Raw genomic sequence first — 24,744 nt, 5'->3', positions numbered from 1 at the left:
CCCAGTCGCATAGATGAATTGCACCTTTCAAAAATTTGGCTTTACACAATGTTGTGCAAAGCTTATCTAATGTACACCAATCGTATCTTGTGCAAGAAGTATCCCGTAATGTTCGGTTAGTGGCGCATATGAAATGTGTGCATTTCTTAGCATAATTGCACGTGTATCTCTGTGTGTGTGTGTGTGTGTGTGTGTGTGTGTGTGTGTTGTTTTTGGTGTGGCTGTCATGTGTGATGAAATACGAAACAAAGTGCCAGGAATATGACTTGGGATCCAGCTCGACACATCAAAAAAGAAAATCTGACAAGGAGCTGGAAGTGACTGGCCAACTGTTGGACAGTCTAGCGATGGCAAACGGTTCGAGCATAACATCGAGTGCTCTGATTTGAGGAAACCAGCACCGGTGTATGAAGTGTCAACTACCAAGTAATTTTAATCAGACTATAGACATTGAGTATGAACATAGATGTAGACAGACAGGTGTATCAACTTGTGACAGAGTTGCACTGTTGTTTGTTTATAGCAGCAAGGGGTCTAAACCACAACTGAGGTGGACAAGATCTTGTTTATGGCCTCCCAGGTCACCAGACCTCACAACTTCAGATTTTTTTTGTGGTGGTACTTAAAAGACAGAATCTTTGTCCCACTTATGGCAGCTACTCTTCAGTATCTGAAAATCGAATCGTTGAAGCCACTGATTCAATAAAGGTGATCTGTTCATTCTTGTGTGGACTGAAATGGACTACCATTTCGATGTTTCTCCGGTTAACGGTATGGTACAATGTCTGTGCAAACATAGAACTTTGAATCTTCCCCTATCAAATCACATGCACGTTGTGTTTCTGTCTTTCACAGTTTGTCTGTAATAAGCAGCTGAAACATGTTCTTTTCCTTGAATCACCAAACATATCTATACAAAACACTGGACCGATTTCAATCACATTTTGTATACATATCCCTTTCTATTAGGCAACAATCGCTGTTGGGGTAAGGCCCACCAACCCACCATGGTTCAGGAGGTATGATGCCGTATCTATTCATAATAAATTTTGCAGACAGTATCCACATATGGTGCTAAATGCACCTGAAGATTATATTGAAAGAGGACTTAAATTCATCGTGACACAATTTCTTTGAGTGAAGAAAAAGATTTTGAACTTTCAGTAGTAGGGCTAAAAGAACAAAATATACATAAAAAAACTTTGTACTTCACTTATATACACTGAAGTGCCAAAGAAACTGGTATAGGCATGTATATTCAAATATGGAGATATGTAAACAGTCAGAATAAGGCCCTGTGTCGGCATTGCCTACATGACAACAAGTGTCTGGTGTAGTTGTTAGATTGGTTACTGCTGCAACAATGGTAGGTTAGAAATATTTAAGTGAGTTTGAATGTGTTGTTATAGTCGGTGCACGATTCATGGGACACAGCATATCCTAGGTAGCGATGAAGTGGGAATTTTCCCATATGACAATTTCACGAGTGTACTGTGAATATCAGAAATCCAGTAAAACATACAATCTTCGACATTGCTGTGACCAGAAGAAGATCCTGCAAGAACAGGATCAATGACGACTGAAGAGAATCGTTCAATGTGACAGAAGTGCAACCCTTCCACAAATTGCTGCAGATTTCAATGCTGGGCCATCAACAAAACCATTCAATGAAACATCATTGGCATGGGCTATCAGAGCTGAAGGCCGACTCATGCACCCTTCATGACTGCAACACACATACCTTTACGCCTCGCCTGGGCCCATCAACACTAACATTTGGAATGTTGATGAATGACTAACATTTGGACTTTTGATGAATGGAAACATGTTGCCTGTGTGTAATACCTAAACAACAAGTTTCCAATATCATACCTTTTTATTTTTTTCTCGTCATCAATTTGTATGAATGTTTTCTTTTCCTCTTAAGTAATAAGAAATTTGTACATTGCCGCAATAGATGGCAAAGGTAGGTTTTTAAAATTATCTTTGCAACAGAAGAACAATGTCTGGAGAATACTCAATTTTTTTAACAACTTTTGTTTCAGTCTCACTTGAGAGTACTTATGTTTAAGATCTCACATAAAAAGGATGGGTAATTTTTACTCGTGTGTCAACAATGTGTGTATATTCGTTCATACGTATGACTTTTGCCTGCAGTCATAAGAAGAGGCAGTAATTTATTTCTTTCTGCAAGACATCTTAAAATATATATGTGCTATCATCAAGATTTAGTTGATAGACTGTATGGTCGGCAACCACAGAAAATTAGAGGTAAATTAATGATATCAGCGTAACCTAATAGTAACTTCTATTAAATCTAAAAAATTATCCTATATACATTATTCATTTTTATGATTTCAGAATTGGTAAGTTGCATAGTATTTTTCTTACACTATGAGGAAGACCAATTTAGTTTCAACAAGAATATGCTTTAATTCCAGTACTGCAAGTAGTAATTATTTCTCATTCAGTAAATTTCGTGCTGATTCATACTCTTTGTGTTAGCTGTGGGGATGCCTCCCAGCACGTTTATTCCAAAACTGACCAACAGACTAACACAACTGGCAACCGATTTTCCAGGGCCAAGTCATAGCTAAACTTGTACAGATCTTTTCTAGCGAATGTTAAATGAACATACGCAAAAATTTTGTCATTATTGTGTAACAGAAAAACCAATTTTTGTCTATTCTCTTATTGCATGAATATGAGTGCAACAACATCCATATTATATGAAAGCGAGGGACATAATGTAAAAAGCGAGGTGCAGAGAATTTAAAAGACCAATTTATCCACCAACGGGAGACATAAGTGAGGTACTTGGCTACTCAGAGAAGGTAGGAAATTTGTGCAATAGCTTGCATGATCACGTCGTAGTTAGCTTTCTTTCCTTTTCCCTCACCGTTTCCCTAGTAGAAAATCTACTAGCTGAAAGGACTTAAAAATCTAAGGAAATTTCAATCATTTGTGTCGTAATACTTTCCGACAAACTGACAAGAATTTATCGAAATGCGATTTTACAGGAAATTGCAGGTTTCAGGTGCAAGATTTATTTACATAACAATTTTTCTACCGATTTTTATTAATTATTTGGTAATTGGTAACACGATCAAAATGGCTGAACAAAAATTACCGAATACAGACGGTGTAATCGGCCAAGATGGCGGTGATTTGCACGAGCAGATAAATGAAAACGAAGCGCCAACCGCGCAGCTAGCAGAAAGCCGACATAAATCAGAGATAGGTGTCATGAAGTAACAAATGAGAGCACAGATATACAGACAAACAATGAAGATATCGTTATGACTATCGCTGAGACTGTTCAGCTTAGTAATTTGAGCACAAAATGCAACGATTTGCATAAAGTTTTTCAGATTTCAAAACAGAACAAAAACAGGTGTTCGAAGATTTCCAATACAGTGTCACACAAAAATTCGATGATCTTACACAAAATCTGCACACAGAGATATGTGAAAATTTGAAAGAAATGAAAGAAAAATTAAAAGAGGAGGTTATTTCCGACATTAAAGAAAGTATTGATGTTTTGAACGAAAAGGTAGGCTCAGTTAGTAATAATCAAGAACACGTAGAAAGTGAATTAAAGGAAATAACGTACAGGAATAATAGCATAAGAGCAAATCAAAACCAGTTGTGTAATACTATAAAGAAAGTGGCCACTACTGTCTACAAGCTACTCAAGGGCTATGAATGTTTATGATTGGCAGTAGAGGAGCTAACATTAAGAGTCTGAATGTGCCAAAAGTGAAAGAACTCAGACAGGGAAAAAATTAGACGATATAACCAAAAGAGCAGAAGCAGGTACCTTCGATCAAAGTAGTACATTAGCGCTGAAGGTAGTATCTGAAGGCAAAGTGTATGTAGACGTGGTAGAAGACAACATGAAGAAAAGGGAAACCGAATAATCAAAGAAGTAGGTCACATTGTTCAAGATGGGTGCATGTAATAGTTATCCACATCTTGTCACAAGCCTGATAGCGAGCGCAAATGAAGGTTGCAAAATTCGTGATTTACCTACAGCAGTACCTACAATAAATGCACAATTGCCACACAGTGCTCTGCACACTTGCAACAACACACTGCTGTTAGAGAATGCCGCATGTTCAACATCCATCTTCGTTGATGAAGGGTTACTTAGACATAGGAAAAGAGGATTAACAGACGTTTTTTTCAGTGGGTTCCGCAACGTACTTCTGCATAATTGGACAGAGGCTTAAAAGGTAAGATATGTTGTTGGTTACACCCAAGGTGACGTTCTTTTGTGGGCCACTAAAATGGCAAGACAAGTACTGGTTGGAAGCCATTCAAGAGCGATTAAGACATGAAGTCCTTAACATGAGCCCATTTAATAGTAAGCACGGGAAGTTTGTGGGATTATTTCGAAAAGGATTTAAATAAGACCAGATATTGGACCAATCCCATATCACAGGTGGAGAAATTGAAGATATTAAATAGTTGACTTCTTGCCACACATAAGGAAAAATTAGTAACCACACCAGAACACGACACTGAGTACTTTTTGTCAGTTTTGGATTCCATTGACCTGATTTGTGAAGAGGCACCATGGCAACATAAAGCAGCAGATAAACAAACACCTCAACGCATCTTTGTAAACCAACATGTAAGTAATAATGTTATTATATAACAAGCATGGCAGCCATATCTGACACAGTACATACAAAAAGGGAATGGATATTGTAATGGAAATGGGAGAAACAAAAGATTTTTAAGTGAGTTTATCGGAACAACAGGAACAATTAGAACGGACAAGCGAACTACGATCCTCCGGTACAAGGCTATCCGCCGCCCATAAGCAGTAACAGCTAGCCTATGCATTGGCAAGCAGTCAGCAACAACCAAATGCTGCATGCTGTGCCACAGCCAACCTTTCGACAACACGAATTCGTGCAAAGATGGGATATGTGCAGTTCATGTTCCACACCCACGAGAATCATCTCAGTTTTTGGGTTTATGATACGAAAACTGAATCTAACCTAATCAAGGTCACACACACTGTACAGCTCACTGAAATTGCTCCAGTCACCCAGGTCAATGGTCCTGCACCAGCAGAAAACTCTATGGGAGCCTTTACATTTTATGAAGTAACAGCTTTTTCATGAGATGAGAAAACATTTTATTTTCCAAGCACAGATCAAAAACTAACAAGAATAAACAACTCGTAACCAAGCCGACTACGGCGAAGATAAATATCTATCAGCTGCAGCTTTCACCCGCTGTTTTTGGCGCAGTGGATAAATGACGTCGCCACATCAGCCCCCCTCCTTTTGAAACCGGGTGCACCAGGTATGTGGGAAAACTTGCACTTGATTTTTCTACCAGCTCTCGTGAAAACATCTGGTGCAGGCGATGGCTGCTCCTGTTCTGCACTTGCTGCTTTCCTTGTCCTCTTCTGAAACCGAGGGCTCGGCGAGACTCTCTGCTGTTTCTTTGGCCTCCACGTTTGAGGGTGATTTTGCAGACCGAGGAAGGAGTGTACCCTCTTCGGTGTAAGCAGGTTTAAGCCGCTCAATTGAGATTGTCTCTTCTTTACCATCCTTATCGATTTTGAAGCTGTGGCTTCCTCTTGTGATTACCCTGTATGGTCCAGAGTAAGGCGAAACAAGCGGCGGGCGCACCGTATCATCCCTAAGCCACACGTGGGACGTTGCTTGCAGGTCTTTATGTACAAACACTCTCCGGTCTCCATGTCTGACAGGGTTAGTGGGTTTGATGTTTCTCATTCTAACGCTGAGTTGTCTCGCGAATTGCGTGCATAGCTCAGGGGCGAACGGCTGTGTAGATGCTGGAACGATAAATTCTCCAGGAACCCTCAATTGCTCGCCATAAACCAATTCTGCGGAAGAGCATTGTAAGTCCTCCTTCACTGTTGTTCTCAATCCGAGTAGGACCAGCGGTAGTGCTTCAGGCCATGAAGTGGAACTACACATTAATGCAGCTTTGAGCGTGCGGTGTAGTCGTTCCACCATTCCATTACTAGATGGATGATAGCTTGTGGTGCGTAGGTGGTTGCACCCGCACAGTAGTAAAAGTTCATTGAAAAGTTGGCTTTCAATGGTTCAAATGGTTCAGAGCACTATGGGACTTAACATCTATGGTCATCAGTCCCCTAGAACTTAGAACTACTTAAACCTAACTAACCTAAGGACAGCACACAACACCCAGCCATCACGAGGCAGAGAAAATCCCTGACCCCGCCGGGAATCGAACCCGGGAACCCGGGCGTGGGAAGCGAGAACGCTACCGCACGACCACGAGATGCGGGCAGTTGGCTTTCAAACTGCCTTCCGCGATCTGTTGTTATGTTTTGCGGAACGCCAAACCTGGAGAACCATGAATGGAACAGTGCTTTTGCAACCGACTCCGCAGAAATGTCTTGTATTACAACTACTTCTGGCCACCTGGTAAAACGATCAATGATTGTGAGCAAATAGCGTTGTTCTGAAGAGCATGATAGCGGCCCCACAATGTCCACACGTATATGTGAAAATCTTGCAGATGGCGTCGGGAAGTCAGCAATAGGTGCAAAGACATGTCTGCTGATTTTATTACGCTGGCATGTTTGGCATGCACGCGCCCATGCACGACAATCTTTTTGTATTCCAGGCCACACTACTTTGGAGGAAACTAACTTGGCTGTAGCTCGTACTCCTGGATGTGATAGGTTATGTAGTGCACTATAAATCTCCCGACAATATTGTTCTGGTATGTAAGGTCGCTCCTTTCCTTTTGCTACATCACACTAAATTCCGTCTGGAACATTTGGGACAGACACACGTCTGAGCCGCAGCGCAGTTCTCTGTTCCTCTGTTAGACGGCGCAAGAAAGGATCTTCTCGTTGTTTACACGCTAACTCGGTCCAATGAATTGAATTTAAACTGGCACAATTCCTAGACAGGCAATCTGCGACCAGGTTGTCTTTTCCTGAAATGTGACGCACGTCAGTTGTGAACTGTGCAATGTACTCGACTTGCCTGCACTGACGTGGTGAATTGAGCTCTGTGTCTCGTTGAAATATAGCTACTAACGGCTTGTGATCGGTAAAAATTGCAAAGTGCCTGCCTTCGACAGACGTGCGAAAATGCTTTATGGCTAAGTAAATAGCAAGCAACTCACGGTCAATAGCACTCCATTTTTGCTGCTGTCGAGTCAGGTTTTTAGAGAACAATGCGAGCGGCTGCCATCTGCCATCATCTTCTTGCTGTAGCGCTGCACCCACTGCTGTTTGGCTCGCATCAACCATGAGCGCTAAAGGAGCGCTCAGTCTTGGATGTCCCGGTAGTGTTGCCCGAGAAAGACATTTCGGAAAGCTGCTTCAGCATCTGGACTCCATGGAATTTTACGATTTCCTGTTGTATTTTTACCTGCAAGTAACGTTGTGAGTGGCTCTTGGGCGGCAGCTAATTTAAGTAAGTGACGTCTGTAATAGTTGAGCATGCCTAAAAATCTGCGAAGTCCTTTGTAAGTTGTGGGAAGGGGCATCTGTTGTACTGCTTCAACCCGCTCAGGCAAAGGTGACAGGCCTGCTGCTGAAACCAAATATCCCAGGAACTTAACCCCGCGTTTTCCAAACGTGCACTTTGTTTCGTTTATAATTATGCCATACTCTGTCAGACGGCGGAAAAGCTGCCGCAGATGTTCGACATGCTGATATACAGAAGCAGAGAATACTAAAATGTCGTCCATATAACAAAATACGAATGGTAATTCTCGAAGCACCTCATGCATGAATCTTTGCCATGTTTGGGCAGCGTTTCTGAGGCCAAATGGCATAAAATTGTACTCAAACAAACCGAATGGTGTGATAACTGCTGTTTTTTTTTATGTCAGATGGAGCCATGGGAATCTGGGAAAATGCTTTGGCGCAATCAATCACACTAAATATTTTGGCATTGCTAATCGTACTGTTAAAATCAGTCACATTGGGTACTGGGTAGCGGTCGGGAATTGTGCGGGCATTGAGCGCCCTGTAGTCTCCACATACTCTCCATGAATTGTCTTTTTTACGGACAGAAGTCTGTCGAACTCAGCTCGCGCCGCGAGCAGCTTCTCTGGAGGCAGACGCCGCGGGCGGAAGGCAACGGGTTGACCTTGTGTCGTGCTGATGTGGTGTTGAGTATTGTGTCTGCATTTCCTGGTTGCGTTGACGGGTTCGGTAAGTGCTGGAAAGTCTTGAAGCAGTTTACGAAAAAGTGATTCCTCCGACAGTGCTCTGATATTGCCTACAGTATACGAATCATTACGACTGTCGGGTGTCTTCTTGCGTGACGCACACGCGTGCGCCCCGCTTAGTTGCGGGTACGACATCGTATCACAATATCCCGACGCGGATGACGCGGTAGAGGAGCCGGAAATCTTCGTGCGGAAAGACACGGGCACATCGCACTGCACTTGAACCGACGCGGAAGACGCAGTAGGCAATATCCCTTCTGTGGGAACTGTCAAAAAATGGTTCAAATGGCTCTGAGCACTATGGGACTTAACTACTGTGGTCATCAGTCCCCTAGAACTTAGAACTACTTAAACCTAAGTAACCTAAGGACATCACACACATCCATGCCCGAGGCAGGATTCGAACCTGCGACCGTAGCAGTCCCGCGGTTCCGGACTGAGCGCCTTAACCGCGATGGGAACTGTCACCAAACGACGGTTAACCAGGTCGGGCATAAGTCGGTAGTTCCGTAAAAAGTCCGCTCCAATTATAGGACTCGGCACATCAGCAACCACAAAAGTCCATTTTGGATGGAAGTTGGAATTTAGATGTAATGCCAACTGTTTCTCACCATAGGTAGATATTCTGGAGTTGTTTGCCGCAGTCAGCACATGTTGCATCGTTGTCGTGAGTATATCACCTCTCTTTCTTGGATACACACTGACTTCTGAACCTGTGTCAATCAGAAACTTCTCACCTGAAGAGAGGTCCAGCACGAACAATCGGTGTGATTGGTTGACTGCAGATACCGTGGCGTTTTTACCTCTTTGAATCACGCTATGACTCGGGCGCCTATGTTGTTGTTGACGAACGTTAGCGCCCTTTAACGCCCGCCTTTTAAGTTTGGGTAGCTGCAGGGTTGAATACATTGACGGGCAGTGTTACCGAAGCGTCTGTGGTACCAGCACCATTGATCTGTCAAATCCTGTTGGATAGCATTTCTTCGTCTTTTCCAACTGCGACTTCGTAGCTGCTGGTGGTGTGAAGTTACTTGCACGTTGAGTTTTGCCACCTGTGCTGCCAGTTGCTGTATGGTGGGTTCGGTCGATGAGCACTGCTGTTGGGAAGTATTATTGCATGTTCCTGGCTGTAGTTGAATTCGGAACACGCAGAAACTTCGGTTAAGGTGTTTGCGATGGTGTCTGCCTTTTTTTCTAAGACTTGCAATGGTAAGTCTGTTTCTGCTGCAATGACGGCACGGATGTTGGCAGGAAGTTTACGAAGCCATATTAGACGTAAAGACTCTTCAGGTAGGAGTTCCGGGCCGGCTAATGTACGTAAGGCTTTGAGTACTTGTGACGGAGTCTTGTCGCCCAAATCTTCGTATGCGAAAATTTTTTGTAGTCGCAAATCTGGTGACAACGTATAATGCTGTATGAGAGCTTCCTTTAGCACAAAGTAATTTTGTTGCGACAAGGTTTCTTCTACTTGCTCTGTCACTTCTAAATTTAGATGTGAAACCACTATATTAAATTTCTCAATGTTGTTAGACACCCCACGCTGCCGAAATATGCATTCAGCCTGCGTAAACCAAAGCTGGAGGCGCGTCGGCCAGAACGCGGAAAGCTTAACATTTCCGTGTAGCGCGTAGATACTCCCATCTTTTGCGTTAACATCTGTCGTTCCGTTTTGTGGCGAATCAAAGGGCGTGGACCGCGATCCTTGGTCGAACAGACTGTAGTCTTCAATCTTGATTCCACTGCCCCATGCTTTTGTCTCTGAATTCATTATTCTCGTCGGTATATATATTTTCTTTATGCTTCTGCTACGATTTTTCGGGGTCACCACTATGGGAGCCTTTATATTTTATGAAGTAACAACTCGTAACCAAGCCGACTACGGCAAAGATAAATATCTATCAGCTGCAGCTTTCACCCGCTGTCTTTGGCGCAGTGGATAAATGACGTCGCCACAACTCCAACCGGTGGCAGTGAGGCCCCACACTGCTGACAGCTACAGAGTGGGGACAACGCACTTATAAACACGTTTGTGAGATATGAGGAAAATGTGATATGTAAGATTGCTTGTACGAAGAGCAGGTACAGGCAATTATAAAGACAACGATATTTGACATGGAAGAACACTTAGTTCTAGACTTAGATACAATGGTTAACCTAATGTCAACTGAATTTTTCCAAGAGTTCAAGAAAAGAGGTAAAATTTCCACATTCTCAGTGCAGAATTGTAGAATACAGATGGCCATTGGAAACAAATCAAAAGTATTGAAGTTACAAGCACTTATTCCATTGAAAGTAGGATACTTTAATGTCAAATGTAATTGCTTCATCATTGACAATTTAATACTAAATGGTTTGATTGGGATGGACATGTTTAAAACTTGTAAGATGCATATTGACATAGGAAGTGGTAAATGCCACTTCAGACTAAACAAACAGATATTTTCTGTCGATTTAACAAAAACGTCACCCAAGAAGGTCAAGCAGAAGGAGGAGTCTGATGTGACAGATCAATTTGTATTTCCTACTGTATTATTTGTAAACACTCACTGTAATGAACAAGTCTCAGAATCAGATGTAAACTATGAAATGGTAGAGCAAAAGGTAAGTGAGTCTAGCACCTTAAATGAACAGGAGCAACAGGAACTTACAGATCTGTTATTTAAGTATCCACATGTATTTGGAAAACAACTCAGAGTTATTAAGGATTATTAGTTCAAAATGGATGTTTACCCACATGAAACTTTTTGTGTATCATCATATCCCTTCCCTGGACGAAAAGAGAGGCAGTACGAGAAGAAATCAATCAGATGATTAAACAGGAGATCATTCAACCTTCCTTTTTCACCTTATTGAAGCCCCCATATTGCCTGTAAGTAAACCAGACAGATCAGTAAGATTGGTTCTGGATTCTCGAGGTATTAATAAGCTCGTGGTATCATTTTGAGTCAGGTCGGGCAGCCTGGACGAACAACTCTTGAAGTTCCGTAAAACCTGGTGTTTTACCATACTGGACCTGAGAGTTCCTACTGGCAAATCAAACTCCGTCAAGCAAATACAAAGTACACAGCTCTTGTATGTGCTGGTAGAAGCATAGAATTCTGCGTCCTGCCATTTGGCCTGATTTTAAGTGCAGGTGTATTCATCGCAGCGGTAGATAAAGCATTAGGGCGAGAGCTACATTGCAAGGTTATGGTCAATGTTGACGACTTGGGAATAGCCTCCCCCATTTGGTCAGAAACTTTCAGCTGATTGAGAAAGATTTACAACGGTTTTCAGAACACAGGGTGACAGCCAATTTAAAAAAGTCTGACTTAGGCGGGGAGAAGATAAAATTTCTTGGTCACAATATCCTTGAACAAAGTATCCCCCCTGACACTAAGAAACTCGATGCATAAACAAGTGTCCAGCACATAGGTACAAAAAAACTTAAAGCTTATTTATGATTAGCATAATTGTTCCATATCCAAACAACTGATGAACAGTGATGCCCAGCTTAGTTTATTATGCAAAAACAAACTATGGGTATGGGATGAGAAGTGCCAAGAGGATTTCAATAATATTAAAGAGGCATTAGTGAATGCAAATATACTCAGCCACGCCAATATGGAGAAGGATTTCTGTCTGTGCACAGACACCTACTCCCACAGTCTGGGGGCATTTCTGGAGAGGAAGATAGTAAGATATTGCCAAAGATAATTAGTTTTGCTAGCTCACTTTAACTGAGGCAGAAAGATCATACTCTGTATCGGAATTAGAAAGTTTGGCAGTAGTCTGGGCATTCAGAAAATCTGAGTGCTCTTTATGGGGTAAGAGTACAAAAGTATATTGTGATCACCAATCTCTTTCATTTTTATTGACAAGCAGATTACTGCATAGGAGATTGGCAAGGTGGTGTCTATATCTGCAAGAATTTAACTTCGAAAATATTTATATCAAGGGCAGTCAGAACATGATTGGCATTGCTTATCAAGGTTACCTCAAGGTCTAGATGAATTTAGTGGATTTTTGAGACAGGATTCTGAGATAAGAACTTTTCTTATGCAAAGTAAAATACTGCAATCTTACAACAGTGAGTTTTGTAAGCAAATGAAAAGCATGCAACAATAGGACCTAAGATAGAGCAACATCAAACAAAAACTAGCACAGGAAGGCAACGAACAGGTAAAAATGTGGTACAGGGAATATAAAGGTGTTTTATTCCATATCAAACATCCTGATTCAGAACAATGGCACGTTTGTCATTCTGAGAAGTACATTGAGGAATTCATGGTGTACACCCATGAAGTGTGAGGACACTATGGGGTAAGTAAATGTACCAAGAAGATAGGTAAACATTGCTACTTTCCAAATTTGAGACGACGAGTACATCAAGTACTACGAAAATGTATAGCATGTCAGAAGGCAAAACATTGTAACTCAGGGATGGCCACAGCGTGCCAAACTGCACACGTGTACAGACGTGCTGCACGCGTGCCGTCCACGGCTCGGTCCGCCTCGCCACTACACGTCTTTCCTCGGTCTTTCGCGGCACTGCTCGGCACGGCGTGACATTATACTAGCTGTGCGATGCGCCCTCCTTTCATCCGGCATAGGGTGCATTAGTTGATTCGTAGTGGCAGTCATGTTTATTCCTCGCTGTTTGTTAGCGATTCGTAGGAAGTTTATAAGTACTGTAGAGTGGTTGTTGCAATGGAACACACGCTCGCAAAGAAGCGGGGTAGTGACACAACGTCACGAGCCTTCAGAGCTGAATGGGAACTGCAATATTTTTTCGAAGAGAGGGATGAAAATTCTCAATATCTATTATGCACTCTCATACTCGCCGGGCACCGCAAATTTGCAATAGAACGGCATTATAACACCACACACAAAGGACTTAATGATTTAGTTGGGTTGATATATCAAACAAGTTGGCAGAATTAAGAAGAAGTAGTGTTATGCAGCGAGACGGACCGAACGCGAGTACCACTTACAAATCTTTGTGTTGCTGATGTTTGTATTTGTACATAATTGTTGTTAGAATTCGAATTTAGAGTCCACTCAATTTTTGTTCCCCTTTTTTAGCCTGCAACCGAACGTTGCGACCTGTCTTTAAGAGCAAGCTACAAAATAGCGCTCAAAATTGCAAGAGCGAATAAGCCTTTCAGTGATGGTGATTTCATCAAGGAGTGTATTGTTGAGGCGGCGGAACTCTTGACGCCACTGGAAGTAAAAAAGTTTAGTGAAATTAGTCTTTCCAGACAGACAATAGCTCGCTGCATAGCTGGTATGGCAGCGGATGTCTACAGGCAGTTAATTGATAGTGCCTGTAAGTTTATTGCATTCTCGATTGCTTTGGACGAGTCGACCGACATTTCGGACACAGCACGACTAGCGATTTATGTTGGTGGAGCCGACACAAATTTGCACGTGATGGAAGAACTGTTAGATTTAGTACCAATGAAACGCACAACGAGGGTTACCGACTTGCTAAAAGCAGTTGAAGAGGCAGTTGGCCTGAATTGGAAAATGTTAGTTTTAGTCACCACAGATGGAGCGCCAGCAACTCGCGGTGCTCAAAATGGGCTTGTAGCATTGTTCCGTAAAAAACTAGGACGATCGGAAGAAGATTTGTACGGAATTCATTGTTTTGTACACCAAGACGCTCATTGTGCTAAGTATGAAAACTTGGAGCATGTGATGAAGTTGGTAGTCACCATAGTACATTTTTTGAAGTCGCATGGCTTAGTACACCGTCAGTTTCAACAATTTCTCATGGAACTGAACGAAAAGTACGGAGATGTTATTTGCCACTGGGAAATACGTTGGTTAAGTCGAGGATCATGCCTCGAAAGATTTTTCAATTTAAGACTCGCCATTGTTGAGTTTCTGAAGGAAAAAGGAAAGGCAGAGCCAAAATGAGAAGATCCAAAATGGATTGCAGACCTCGCCTTTTTAGTTGATCTGACTGCACACTTGAATGCTCTCAATAAGACTTTGCAAGGTGAGTAGCAGCTTATTTCTGATCTAATGAAAAAAGTGGATGCATTTAATAAGAAACTCGCATTGTGGGAGGAACAACTCATGAAAATGAATACTGCCCATTGCCCTACGCTCTCTAAAGTCAGAGAGAATGCAACTTCTGATGAATTCATTTCTGTGTTGGAGGAACTACAAGCATAATTTTCTAAACGTTTTCAGGACACTGCCAGTCTGACATCTGTCTTTGAACTATTTTCTAGACTCTTTGCCGTTTCAGTTGAAAGTTCTCCAGTGCATTTGCAAATGGAATTGATCGATCTGCAGTGTAATTCCCGTTTAAAGGACAAATTTTTTTTACGTAAAAACTGTCCAGGAATTTTACGAAGGTTTTCCTCGGGAAGATGGTTCAAATGGCTCTGAGCACTATGGGACTCAACATCTTAGGTGATAAGTCCCCTAGAACTTAGAACTACTTAAACCTAACTAACCTAAGGACATCACACACACCCATGCCCGAGGCAGGATTCGAACCTGCGACCGTAGCGGTCGCGCAGTTCCGGACTGCAGCGCCAGAACCGCACGGCCACCGCGGCCAGCACTCGGGAAGAGTTTCCCCGTCTCCACAATGAGGCTGCAAAAGTTATATCAGTGTTTGGATCGACATACGAGTGCGAAAGGTTTATTTCGATTATGAAACAAAATAAGTCAGGATTACGTAGCAGTCTGAGTGACGAAAATATGAGAAACTGTCTGCGTTTGTCCGTGTACCGTCAGCTTGTGCCGGATATGTACTTTACTATGTCTACAGTGAACCAAAAACAATTAAATTAGTGGTGATAATTTTGTTGTATTTGTCATATGTTTTGTTGAGAATTGTAGTTATTGCAAATTTTGTACAGTAGTTCCAAAATATAAAATTTGCTTGTTTCACATATAGTTGGAATCACTTATTCCACATCATACTGCATGCTGTAGACTACTTTCAAGTCTGTTTCTATATCGCAGCTTAAATGTTGTAAGAATTTTACGAGTGATGATGTGAGAAGCACGATATTGTTGGTGTAATGCAGTTTCAAACCCAGCGTTATTGTTATTTTTCTGTAGGCGTACGAACAGCCAACAAAGATTCAGTTTTGCTCAACAAGATGTGTTGTACAGAGCTTAATATTATCTAATGTCATAATATGAAACTAAGCCACATGCTAGCAGGGCGGTGTTCCTTAGAGAGTTGTGGCGATTCGTGAATGAGTCGTTCATTTGAACGAATGTAAGTAAAGAATCGTAAGACTCGAATCGTGATACGGACGAATCGTCGTTCAAAAGAATCGTAAAGCCCGGTCCACACGCAACGATCTGTCTGCGCAGACATCGGCGCAGATGTCTGTACATGCAAAAGATCGCTGCAAATGTGGTGTGTTCACACGACACAAACCCCAATCTACTACTCGCCCGCCATCTGTCGGTGTAGAAAAGAAATATCAGTGGCAAGCGACTACGCTCCCCGAAAACGTCAAAATTTAATTCAGTTATTTTGAAAAATAGAAATGGAGGAAGTTCTGTTGTGGTCTGTGTTCGCAACTTGTGTTGCAAAAAACATTCAGACCAACCGCAGGAAACAGAGAAAGCGATCAAAATGGTGCAGACAGTGGCTGCTAAAGCGAAAGCAGTTTTGTCACGTAAATTTACTGCGAGAGTTGCAGGGCGAACCTGTTTTGTTTTACATAACCTCGTGTTCCATTTCCTCGCACATTGGCACTCCAATTTCATCTTCAATTGTACTCCTGCTTGGTCTTGGCGTTTCTTGATCACTAAGAAAGCCAAGTAGATCAAAATACCATAACGTTGGCTGGTATACTTGATCTACTCCTACACCAGATCTTCTAGATTTCTGAACTTTGGATAACTCTTTTCGGTAAACAGTTCGCTGACAGACTAATTTACTTGACTTGCCTTCATGAACTCATCTTTCAGGAAAGCGTAAATAGCTTCACATGTGTTGGGTATTATTTCACTCAATGCTTGTTTCGATATTGCAGATGAAAATTCCAAATCATTGTAGCTCCTTCCTGTTGCTAGGAACCTTAATGTTACTGCCAGGCGTTCATGAGGAGAAATTTCCTTCTCATACAAGTATTTTTCTCATAATATGAGGGGTTACATGCTTTAAGAGATAATTATAAGTTTCGACATCCATCCGCAAATAATTTCGCCAGTTCGCAACGAAATTATTTTTTTATTACCGTTTCTCTGTTTGCCGAGGCGCCAACTGCCCGCAATTTTTCAATTAGAGCATTGTATGCTGCTGTCTTTTTGTCTCGGTCACTATATTCTTTACTTTTAATCTTCCACAAACATGGGTGGTTTCTGTATATTTCAATGAATTCACTTACAAACTCTCGAGAACACTGACGAGTATCAGCCATTTTAATGCCCTGTGCACACAAATACAAACACTAGACTGAGCAAACAGCTGTTTCGCGCCAGATTTGCGACGATCTCCTGTCCACACGCTCCAACTTGTCTGCGCAGATGTGGTTTGAACCGACAGATTTGAGAGGTTTCGCTCAAACCTCCAACTCCAACTTCCAGGTTTGCACACACCTCAGGTTGGTGCAAATCTTCTGTTCACACGCAACGATCTGTCTGCGCAGATGTGATGTGCGCAGACATTTGCGCAGACAGATCGTTGCGTGTGGACGGGCCTTAAGAACGATTGCATGTTTCCGAGTCGTGACGATTGCAAGTTCCAACGATTCATCAATTCTTAGTTCGCTATGCTTCGAAGGCAACTTCCGAATCATGCCGAATGATTACGACCGCCAGATGGCAGTCAAGTGGAGGATGCGTGTGAACAAAGGAAGCTCGGAACGAACAAACGAAGTTCGTGGGCCGTAATGTTGTTGTTGTTGTTGTTGTTGTTGTTGTTGTGGTCTTCAGTCCTGAGACTGGTTTGATGCAGCTCTCCATGCTACTCTATCCTGTGCAAGCTTTTTCATTTCCCAGTACCTACTGCAACCTACATCCTTCTGAATCTGCTTAGTGTTTTCATCTCTTGGTCTCCCTCTACGATTTTTACCCTCCACGCTGCCCTCCAATACTAAATTGGTGATCCCTTGATGCCTCAGAACATGTCCTACCAACCGATCCCTTCTTCTGGTCAAGTTGTGCCACAAACTTCTCTTCTCCCCAATCCTATTCAATACTTCCTCATTAGTTATGTGATCTACCCATCTAATCTTCAGCATTCTTCTGTAGCACCACATTTCGAAAGCTTCTATTCTCTTCTTGTCCAAACTATTTATCGTCCATGTTTCACTTCCATACATGGCTACACTCCATACGAATACTTTCAGAAATGACTTCCTGACACTTAAATCAATACTGGATGTTAACAAATTTCTCTTCTTCAGAAACGCTTTCCTTGCCATTGCCAGCCTACATTTTATATCCTCTCTACTTCGACCATCATCAGTTATTTTGCTCCCCAAATAGCAAAACTCCTTTACTACTTTAAGTGCCTCATTTCCTAATCTAATTTCCTCAGCATCACCCGACTTAGTTAGACTACATTCCATTATCCTTGTTTTGCTTTTGTTGATGTTCATCTTATATCCTCCTTTCAAGACACTGTCCATTCCATTCAACTGCTCTTCCAAGTCCTTTGCTGTCTCTGACAGAATTACAATGTCATCGGCGAACCTCAAAGTTTTTATTTCTTCTCCATGAATTTTAATACCTACTCCTAATTTTTCTTTTGTTTGCTTTACTGCTTGCTCAATATACAGATTGAACAACATCGGGGAGAGGCTACAACCCAGTCTTACTCCCTTCCCAACCACTGCTTCCCTTTCATGTCCCTCGACTCTTATAACTGCCATCTCGTTACTGTACAAATTGTAAATAGCCTTTCGCTCCCTGTATTTTACCCCTGCCACCTTTAGAATTTGAAAGAGAGTATTCCAGTCAACATTGTCAAAAGCTTTCTCTAAGTCTACAAATGCTAGAAACGTAGGTTTGCCTTTCCTTAATCTTTCTTCTAAGATAAGTCGTAAGGTCAGTATTGCCTCACGTGTTCCAGTGTTTCTACGGAATCGAAACTGATCTTCCCCGAGGTTGGCTTCTACTAGTTTTTCCATTCGTCTGTAAAGAATTCGTGTTAGTATTTTGCAGCTGTGACTTATTAAGCTGATAGTTCGGTAATTTTCACAACTGTCGACACCTGCTTTCTTTGGGATTGGAATTATTATATTCTTCTTGAAGTCTGAGGGTATTTCGCCTGTTTCATACATCTTGCTCACCAGATGGTAGAGTTTTGTCAGGACTGGCTCTCCCACGGCCGTCAGTAGTTCCAATGGAATATTGTCTACTCCGGGGGCCTTGTTTCGACTCAGGTCTTTCAGTGCTCTGTCAAACTCTTCACGCAGTATCATATCTCCCATTTCATCTTCATCTACATCCTCTTCCATTTCCATAATATTGTCCTCAAGTACATCGCCCTTGTATAGACCCTCTATATACTCCTTCCACCTTTCTGCTTTCCCTTCTTTGCTTAGAACTGGGTTTCCATCTGAGCTCTTGATATTCATACAAGTCGTTCTCTTATCTCCAAAGGTCTCTTTAATTTTCCTGTAGGCGGTATCTATCTTACCCCTAGTGAGATAGGCCTCTACATCCTTACATTTGTCCTCTAGCCATGCCTGCTTAGCCATTTTGCACTTCCTGTCGATCTCATTTTTCAGACGTTTGTATTCCTTTTTGCCTGTTTCACTTACTGCATTTTTATATTTTCTCCTTTCATCAATTAAATTCAGTATTTCTTCTGTTACCCAAGGATTTCTACTAGCCCTCGTCTTTTTACCTACTTGATCCTCTGCTGCCTTCACTACTTCATCCCTCAAAGCTACCCATTCTTCTTCTACTGTATTTCTTTCCCCCATTCCTGTCAGTTGCTCCCTTATGCTCTCCCTGAATCTCTGTACAACCTCTGGTTCTTTTAGTTTATCCAGGTCCCATCTCCTTAAATTCCCACCTTTTTGCAGTTTCTTCAGTTTTAATCTACAGGTCATAACCAATAGATTGTGGTGAGAGTCCACATCTGCCCCTGGAAATGTCTTACAATTTAAAACCTGGTTCCTAAATCTCTGTCTTACCATTATATAATCTATCTGATACCTTTTAGTATCTCCAGGGTTCTTCCATGTATACAACCTTCTTTCATGATTCTTAAACCAAGTGTTAGCTATGATTATGTTGTGCTCTGTGCAAAATTCTACCAGGCGGCTTCCTCTTTCATTTCTTAGCCTCAATCCATATTCACCTACTATGTTTCCTTCTCTCCCTTTTCCTACACTCGAATTCCAGTCACCCATGACTATTAAATTTTCGTCTCCCTTCACAATCTGAATAATTTCTTTTATTTCATCATACATTTCTTCAATTTCTTCGTCATCTGCAGAGCTAGTTGGCATATAAACTTGTACTACTGTAGTAGGTGTGGGCTTCGTGTCTATCTTGGCCACAATAATGCGTTCACTATGCTGTTTGTATTAGCTTACCCGCATTCCTATTTTCCTATTCATTATTAAACCTACTCCTGCATTACCCCTATTTGATTTTGTGTTTATAACCCTGTAGTCACCTGACCAGAAGTCTTGTTCCTCCTGCCACCGAACTTCACTAATTCCCACTATATCTAACTTCAACCTGTCCCTCCCTTTTTAAATTTTCTAACCTACCTGCCCGATTAAGGGATCTGACATTCCACACTCCGATCCGTAGAACGCCAGTTTTCTTTCTCCTGATAACGACATCCTCTTGAGTAGTCCCCGCCCGGAGATCCGAATGGGGGACTATTTTACCTCCAGAATATTTTACCCCAGAGGACGCCATCATCATGTAATCATACAGTAAAGCTGCATGCCCTCGGGAAAAATTACGGCTGTAGTTTCCCCTTGCTTTCAGCCGTTCGCAGTACCAGCACAGCAAGGCCGTTTTGGTTATTGTTACAAGGCCAGATCAGTCAATCATCCAGACTGTTGCCCTTGCAACTACTGAAAAGGCTGCTGCCCCTCTTCAGGAACCACACGTTTGTCTGGCCTCTCAACAGATACCCCTCCGTTGTGGTTGCACCTACGGTACGGCTATCTGTATCGCTGAGGCACGCAAGCCTCCCCACCAACGGCAAGGTCCATGGTTCATGGGGGGTGGGGGGCGGGGGGGCCGTAATATTACTCGTGAAAACGAAGCTGACACTTGGCGGTGGCTGACGGGAACGAGCGTGAAGGGATTTCCCATTTACTGTCCCTACCATCAGCCACCGCTCCAGCGTCAGCTTTCATCAATTAAGGCATTACACGTATAAATCGAGAATCACACTTGTAACGTCATATGCATGTTTAATCATAAATAAACTATTTCTGGCATATCGTATCATGGCACAGTTCGATTCTAACCCCATTGACAATTTCAGACAAGTCCTGCCCATCTGTGAGTAAGATGTAGAACTTTTTCATTCCGTAAGAATCGTGCCATAGCAGACTAGAATGAATCGTGAACGAATCGTAGGAATCGATTCGCAATGTGAGATTGAATCGTAGGAATCGAATCGGGAAAAAGAATCGTGTTGCCCAACTCTAACTCCTTACGCGAATGCACTGTCACGTGCGGTGTGTTCGTAGTTCCGCGCATGCGCGCGCAGTCAGCTGGTGTGGTAGTCAGAAGGAAGCAATCCTCACGCGTGTGAAACCTCGGCACGCGTGCCGCGTTCTTGGCCGTCCCTGCTTTTAACACTTCTAGACATATCGAGCTACAGCCGATTTTAACTAAGAAACATCTAGATTTAGTGTCTCTGGATGTATCTGGCCCCTATCCAAGAGCACAGGTGGAGTAAGATACATAGTAGCACTATATGGTGATTTTACAAAGCATATTATGATGTACACTGTACGTAGTGCAACAGCGACCTCCATCACGAAAAAGATCGAAGAAGATTAGTTGAGGAGGACAGGAAAACCGCGAAAAATACTTACTGATAATGCCTCATGTTTTATAAGGCAGAAATGGAAGCAATTTCTGACATCACATGGTATAAAACAGATCTTGGTATCAAGATTCCATCCCAAGACATCGCCAGTAGATAGAGTAGTCAAGGAATTTAATAGGTTCGTAAGAACATACACAACGCACACACACATAATGGGTAGAAAATGACACACCTCTCATGCAGGTCATTAAGAACCATACAAGTTCTTCCACTGGTTTCATACCAAATGAATTAATGTTTTACACCAGACCAAAGGATGAATGGGAGTCACCCCTACCAAAAATACCAGCAGTGGAAATGACATGAGAGGAGAAAATTAAACAAGCAGTAATCACACTGAAAAAACAGGGCTGAATATAGTAAGAAAATCTGTGATCAGAAGCTGAAGCGTTTTACATAGTTTAAGTGAAGGCCAACGAGTTCTGTTACAAACAAATCCTAAGTCAACAAAAGTTGGAAAGTTAAACAAGAAGTGGTAATTACTTTATACAGGACCGTATATAATTTCCAAAATCCCATATCCTAGTGCTTATAAATTGATTTACAAAAGGACTGGTCAAGACAAAGCTCTCTACCCCCACAAGGACTTAAAGGTACTTGTGAAATAAACATTTTTCACACAAGTATTTTACTGAAAATGACTGTACGAAGTGAACATAATAGTAATTAAATTTCTGTTTTCTTTTGAATACTAGTGTTAAGGAAACATGTTTAGATATAAGAGATTTTACTTGTATTTTGATACATGAAGTAGCAGGCAAGTCAAACTGAGAGAGATACGAAATGATACAGCACTTCGCTTGATGTGAGGAGTGGTGAAGCAGAACAGAACTTGCGACACACACTGTGGTATAATCACAACAGTGAGCTACGTCAGTAGCAACTACCCACACACATCTGCATGTAAACATGGCTGCAGGAGGTTTAATTATTAGATATCTGACATGACAAATGACCCCCAGCTAACGCGATTAAACGCAACTCGCCCTCACACATATTTAAATTAATTATAGATGTACATGAAGAAATATGGAATAACTATAAACTTAAGGTGGACTACATGATATATATATTTGCAAAGAGGACTCTGTATATGTCTGCTTGTGTCTGTATATGTGTGGTTGGATATGTGTGTCTGTGCGAGGACTCTGTTTATGTCTGCTTGTGTCTGTATATGTGTGGATGGATATGTGTGTGTGTGCAAGTGTATACCCGTCCTTTTTTCCCCCTAAGGTAAGTCTTTCCGCTCCTGGGATTGGAATGACTCCTTACCCTCTCCCTTAAAACCCAAATCCTTTCGTCTTTCCCTCTCCTTCCCTCTTCCTGACGAAGCAACCGTTGGTTGCGAAAGCTAGTATTTTGTGTGTATGTTTGTGTTTGTTTGTGTGTCTATCGACGTGCCAGTGCTTTTGTTTGGTAAGTCACATCATATATATATATATATATATAAAAGGAAGCTGTGACTTGCCAGGCGGGGGCGTTGGTATGTTGATGGAGACAATAAAAACAATAAAAAACACACAAACAGATTTCGGGCTTTCGCGGCCCACAGTTGCTTCGTCGGGGGGGCGGGGGGATGTGGGTGTTTTAGGGTGGGTGGGGAGTCGTCCCGGTCCCGGGGGCGGGTGGGCTTGCCTTGGGGAAGGGGGGGGGGGGGGAGGGACAGGTGTGCACAAGCGCACGCACACACGTCCGTCTGCACATGTGCACGCACAGGCGGACATACGTAAATGCCGATGTCTGCCTGTGCATGTGTATGTGCGGATGGATGTGTGTGTTTGTGTGTGTGTGTGTGTGTGTGTGTGTGTGTGTGTGTGTGTGTGTGTGCACGTGTGCGCGAGTGTGTACCTGACATTTTTTCCCTGTAAGGTGAGTCTTTCTGCTCCCGGGATTGGGATGACTCCTTACCCTCTCCCTCAAAACCCACATCCTTTTGCCTTTTCCTCTCCTTCCCTGTTTCCTGATGAAGCAACCGTTGGTTGCGAAAGCTTGAATTTTGTGTGTATGTTTGTGTTTGTTTATGTGTCTATCAACATGCCAGCACTTTCGTTTGGTAAGTCACATCATCTTTGTATATATATATATATATATATATATATATATATATATATATATATATATATATATATATATATATATATATATATATATATATAAGTGATATGAATGAACCGTTTAAAGTATACACAGTAGCAGTCCGATAAGTGGTGTCATAATGACACAGGGTACAGTCACTGCCCCAATTTTCTCTTTACAACATGTATATGTACGTGATCATTATAAAGAGGATTATTATTCGTGCCTCGCAGGGTAGTTGCGTTGTCTAAGTTGCCTTGCCACAGTTTGCACTGCTCCTTCCTTGGACATGGGTGTGTGTGTTGTCCTTAGCGTAAGTTAGTTTACGTTATATTAAGTAGTGTGTAAGCCCAGGGACCGATGACCTCATCAGGTTGGTCCCATAGGAACTTACCACAAATATCCAAAAATTATTCATCACGTAGAAGAGAAGAAATAACTCCCGCAATTTCTACATGTCGAATGACAACAACACATATGGCAATTAAACACATTCGTGAATACTTAAGTGACATGTCATCTGGCATAAACAATGTCTATTTCATTTAGTAGGAACATAACAAGAATCTACCATGAACAATGCTGATTGAGAGTCTTCTTTTCATTCTGTAATATGTATGTAAATGAATCTGTTACTTATAAACTAAACTGATATGACTGTTTATGAAAATAGTCAAAGCTAATCTAGCATTTTAAGTACTCCCAATATGAAACTCATTATGAAGTAAGTTTGAGCAGAATGTCAGCAATAATATGCACTATGTGGATGCGTGGGGGTTTATGTGGCGTTGAACCGTAATAACACAATTTTAGGATCGAAACGACATTTATTTCATAACTTAATAGAGCGAATACAGAAAGACGGGAGTCGAACTTAGCGCTAGAACACAAAGACCACAAGACAAAAGCAAAGAGCTGTCACTTCACGTCAGAGACGCAACAGAGATCCTCCTCCCCCCCCCCCCCTCCCCACCAGCACTGTGGAGCACGGTGGGGCAGAGCTAGCATATGTCCACAAGAAAATCTTGCTGCCAGTGTGGCAGATGAGATGGAGGCGGTGTCCAGGGCTTGAAGTGTGTGGCTGAGGCACATCGCTGTCAGAGTCCCGCTCATCGGACAGCTGCACAGGAGGTGGCAAGTCGAAGGGGGCCACAGAGACGGCGTCGGCGTCGGCGGAGGCAGGCCAGCAGGGAGTGGCGGGAAGTGGCTCCGGGACAGACCACACAGGCTTCCCTCGCTGAACACAAACCGTACTTGCTCGTAGCAATTTTAGAGTGTTAGGATGTCGAGCTTCGAGACATACAGACGTGGTGCAAATTCGGTGGCCAGTTCCATTGCCGATTGCTGAGACCTGTGAAGGGAGGCACGTGTGGAGGGGCGAGAGGGGTCACAAGGAGCGGTGGTCGGCTGACCTCGGCATGCGGGGATGGCACGTGTCGAGTGTCAGCAGCGGGTGACGA

Source organism: Schistocerca piceifrons, chromosome 2 (genome assembly GCF_021461385.2).
Source record: "Schistocerca piceifrons isolate TAMUIC-IGC-003096 chromosome 2, iqSchPice1.1, whole genome shotgun sequence".
Lineage (NCBI taxonomy): Eukaryota > Metazoa > Arthropoda > Insecta > Orthoptera > Acrididae > Schistocerca > Schistocerca piceifrons.
The sequence above is the reverse complement of the archived record's forward strand: the minus strand, read 5'-3'. Positions refer to the sequence as shown.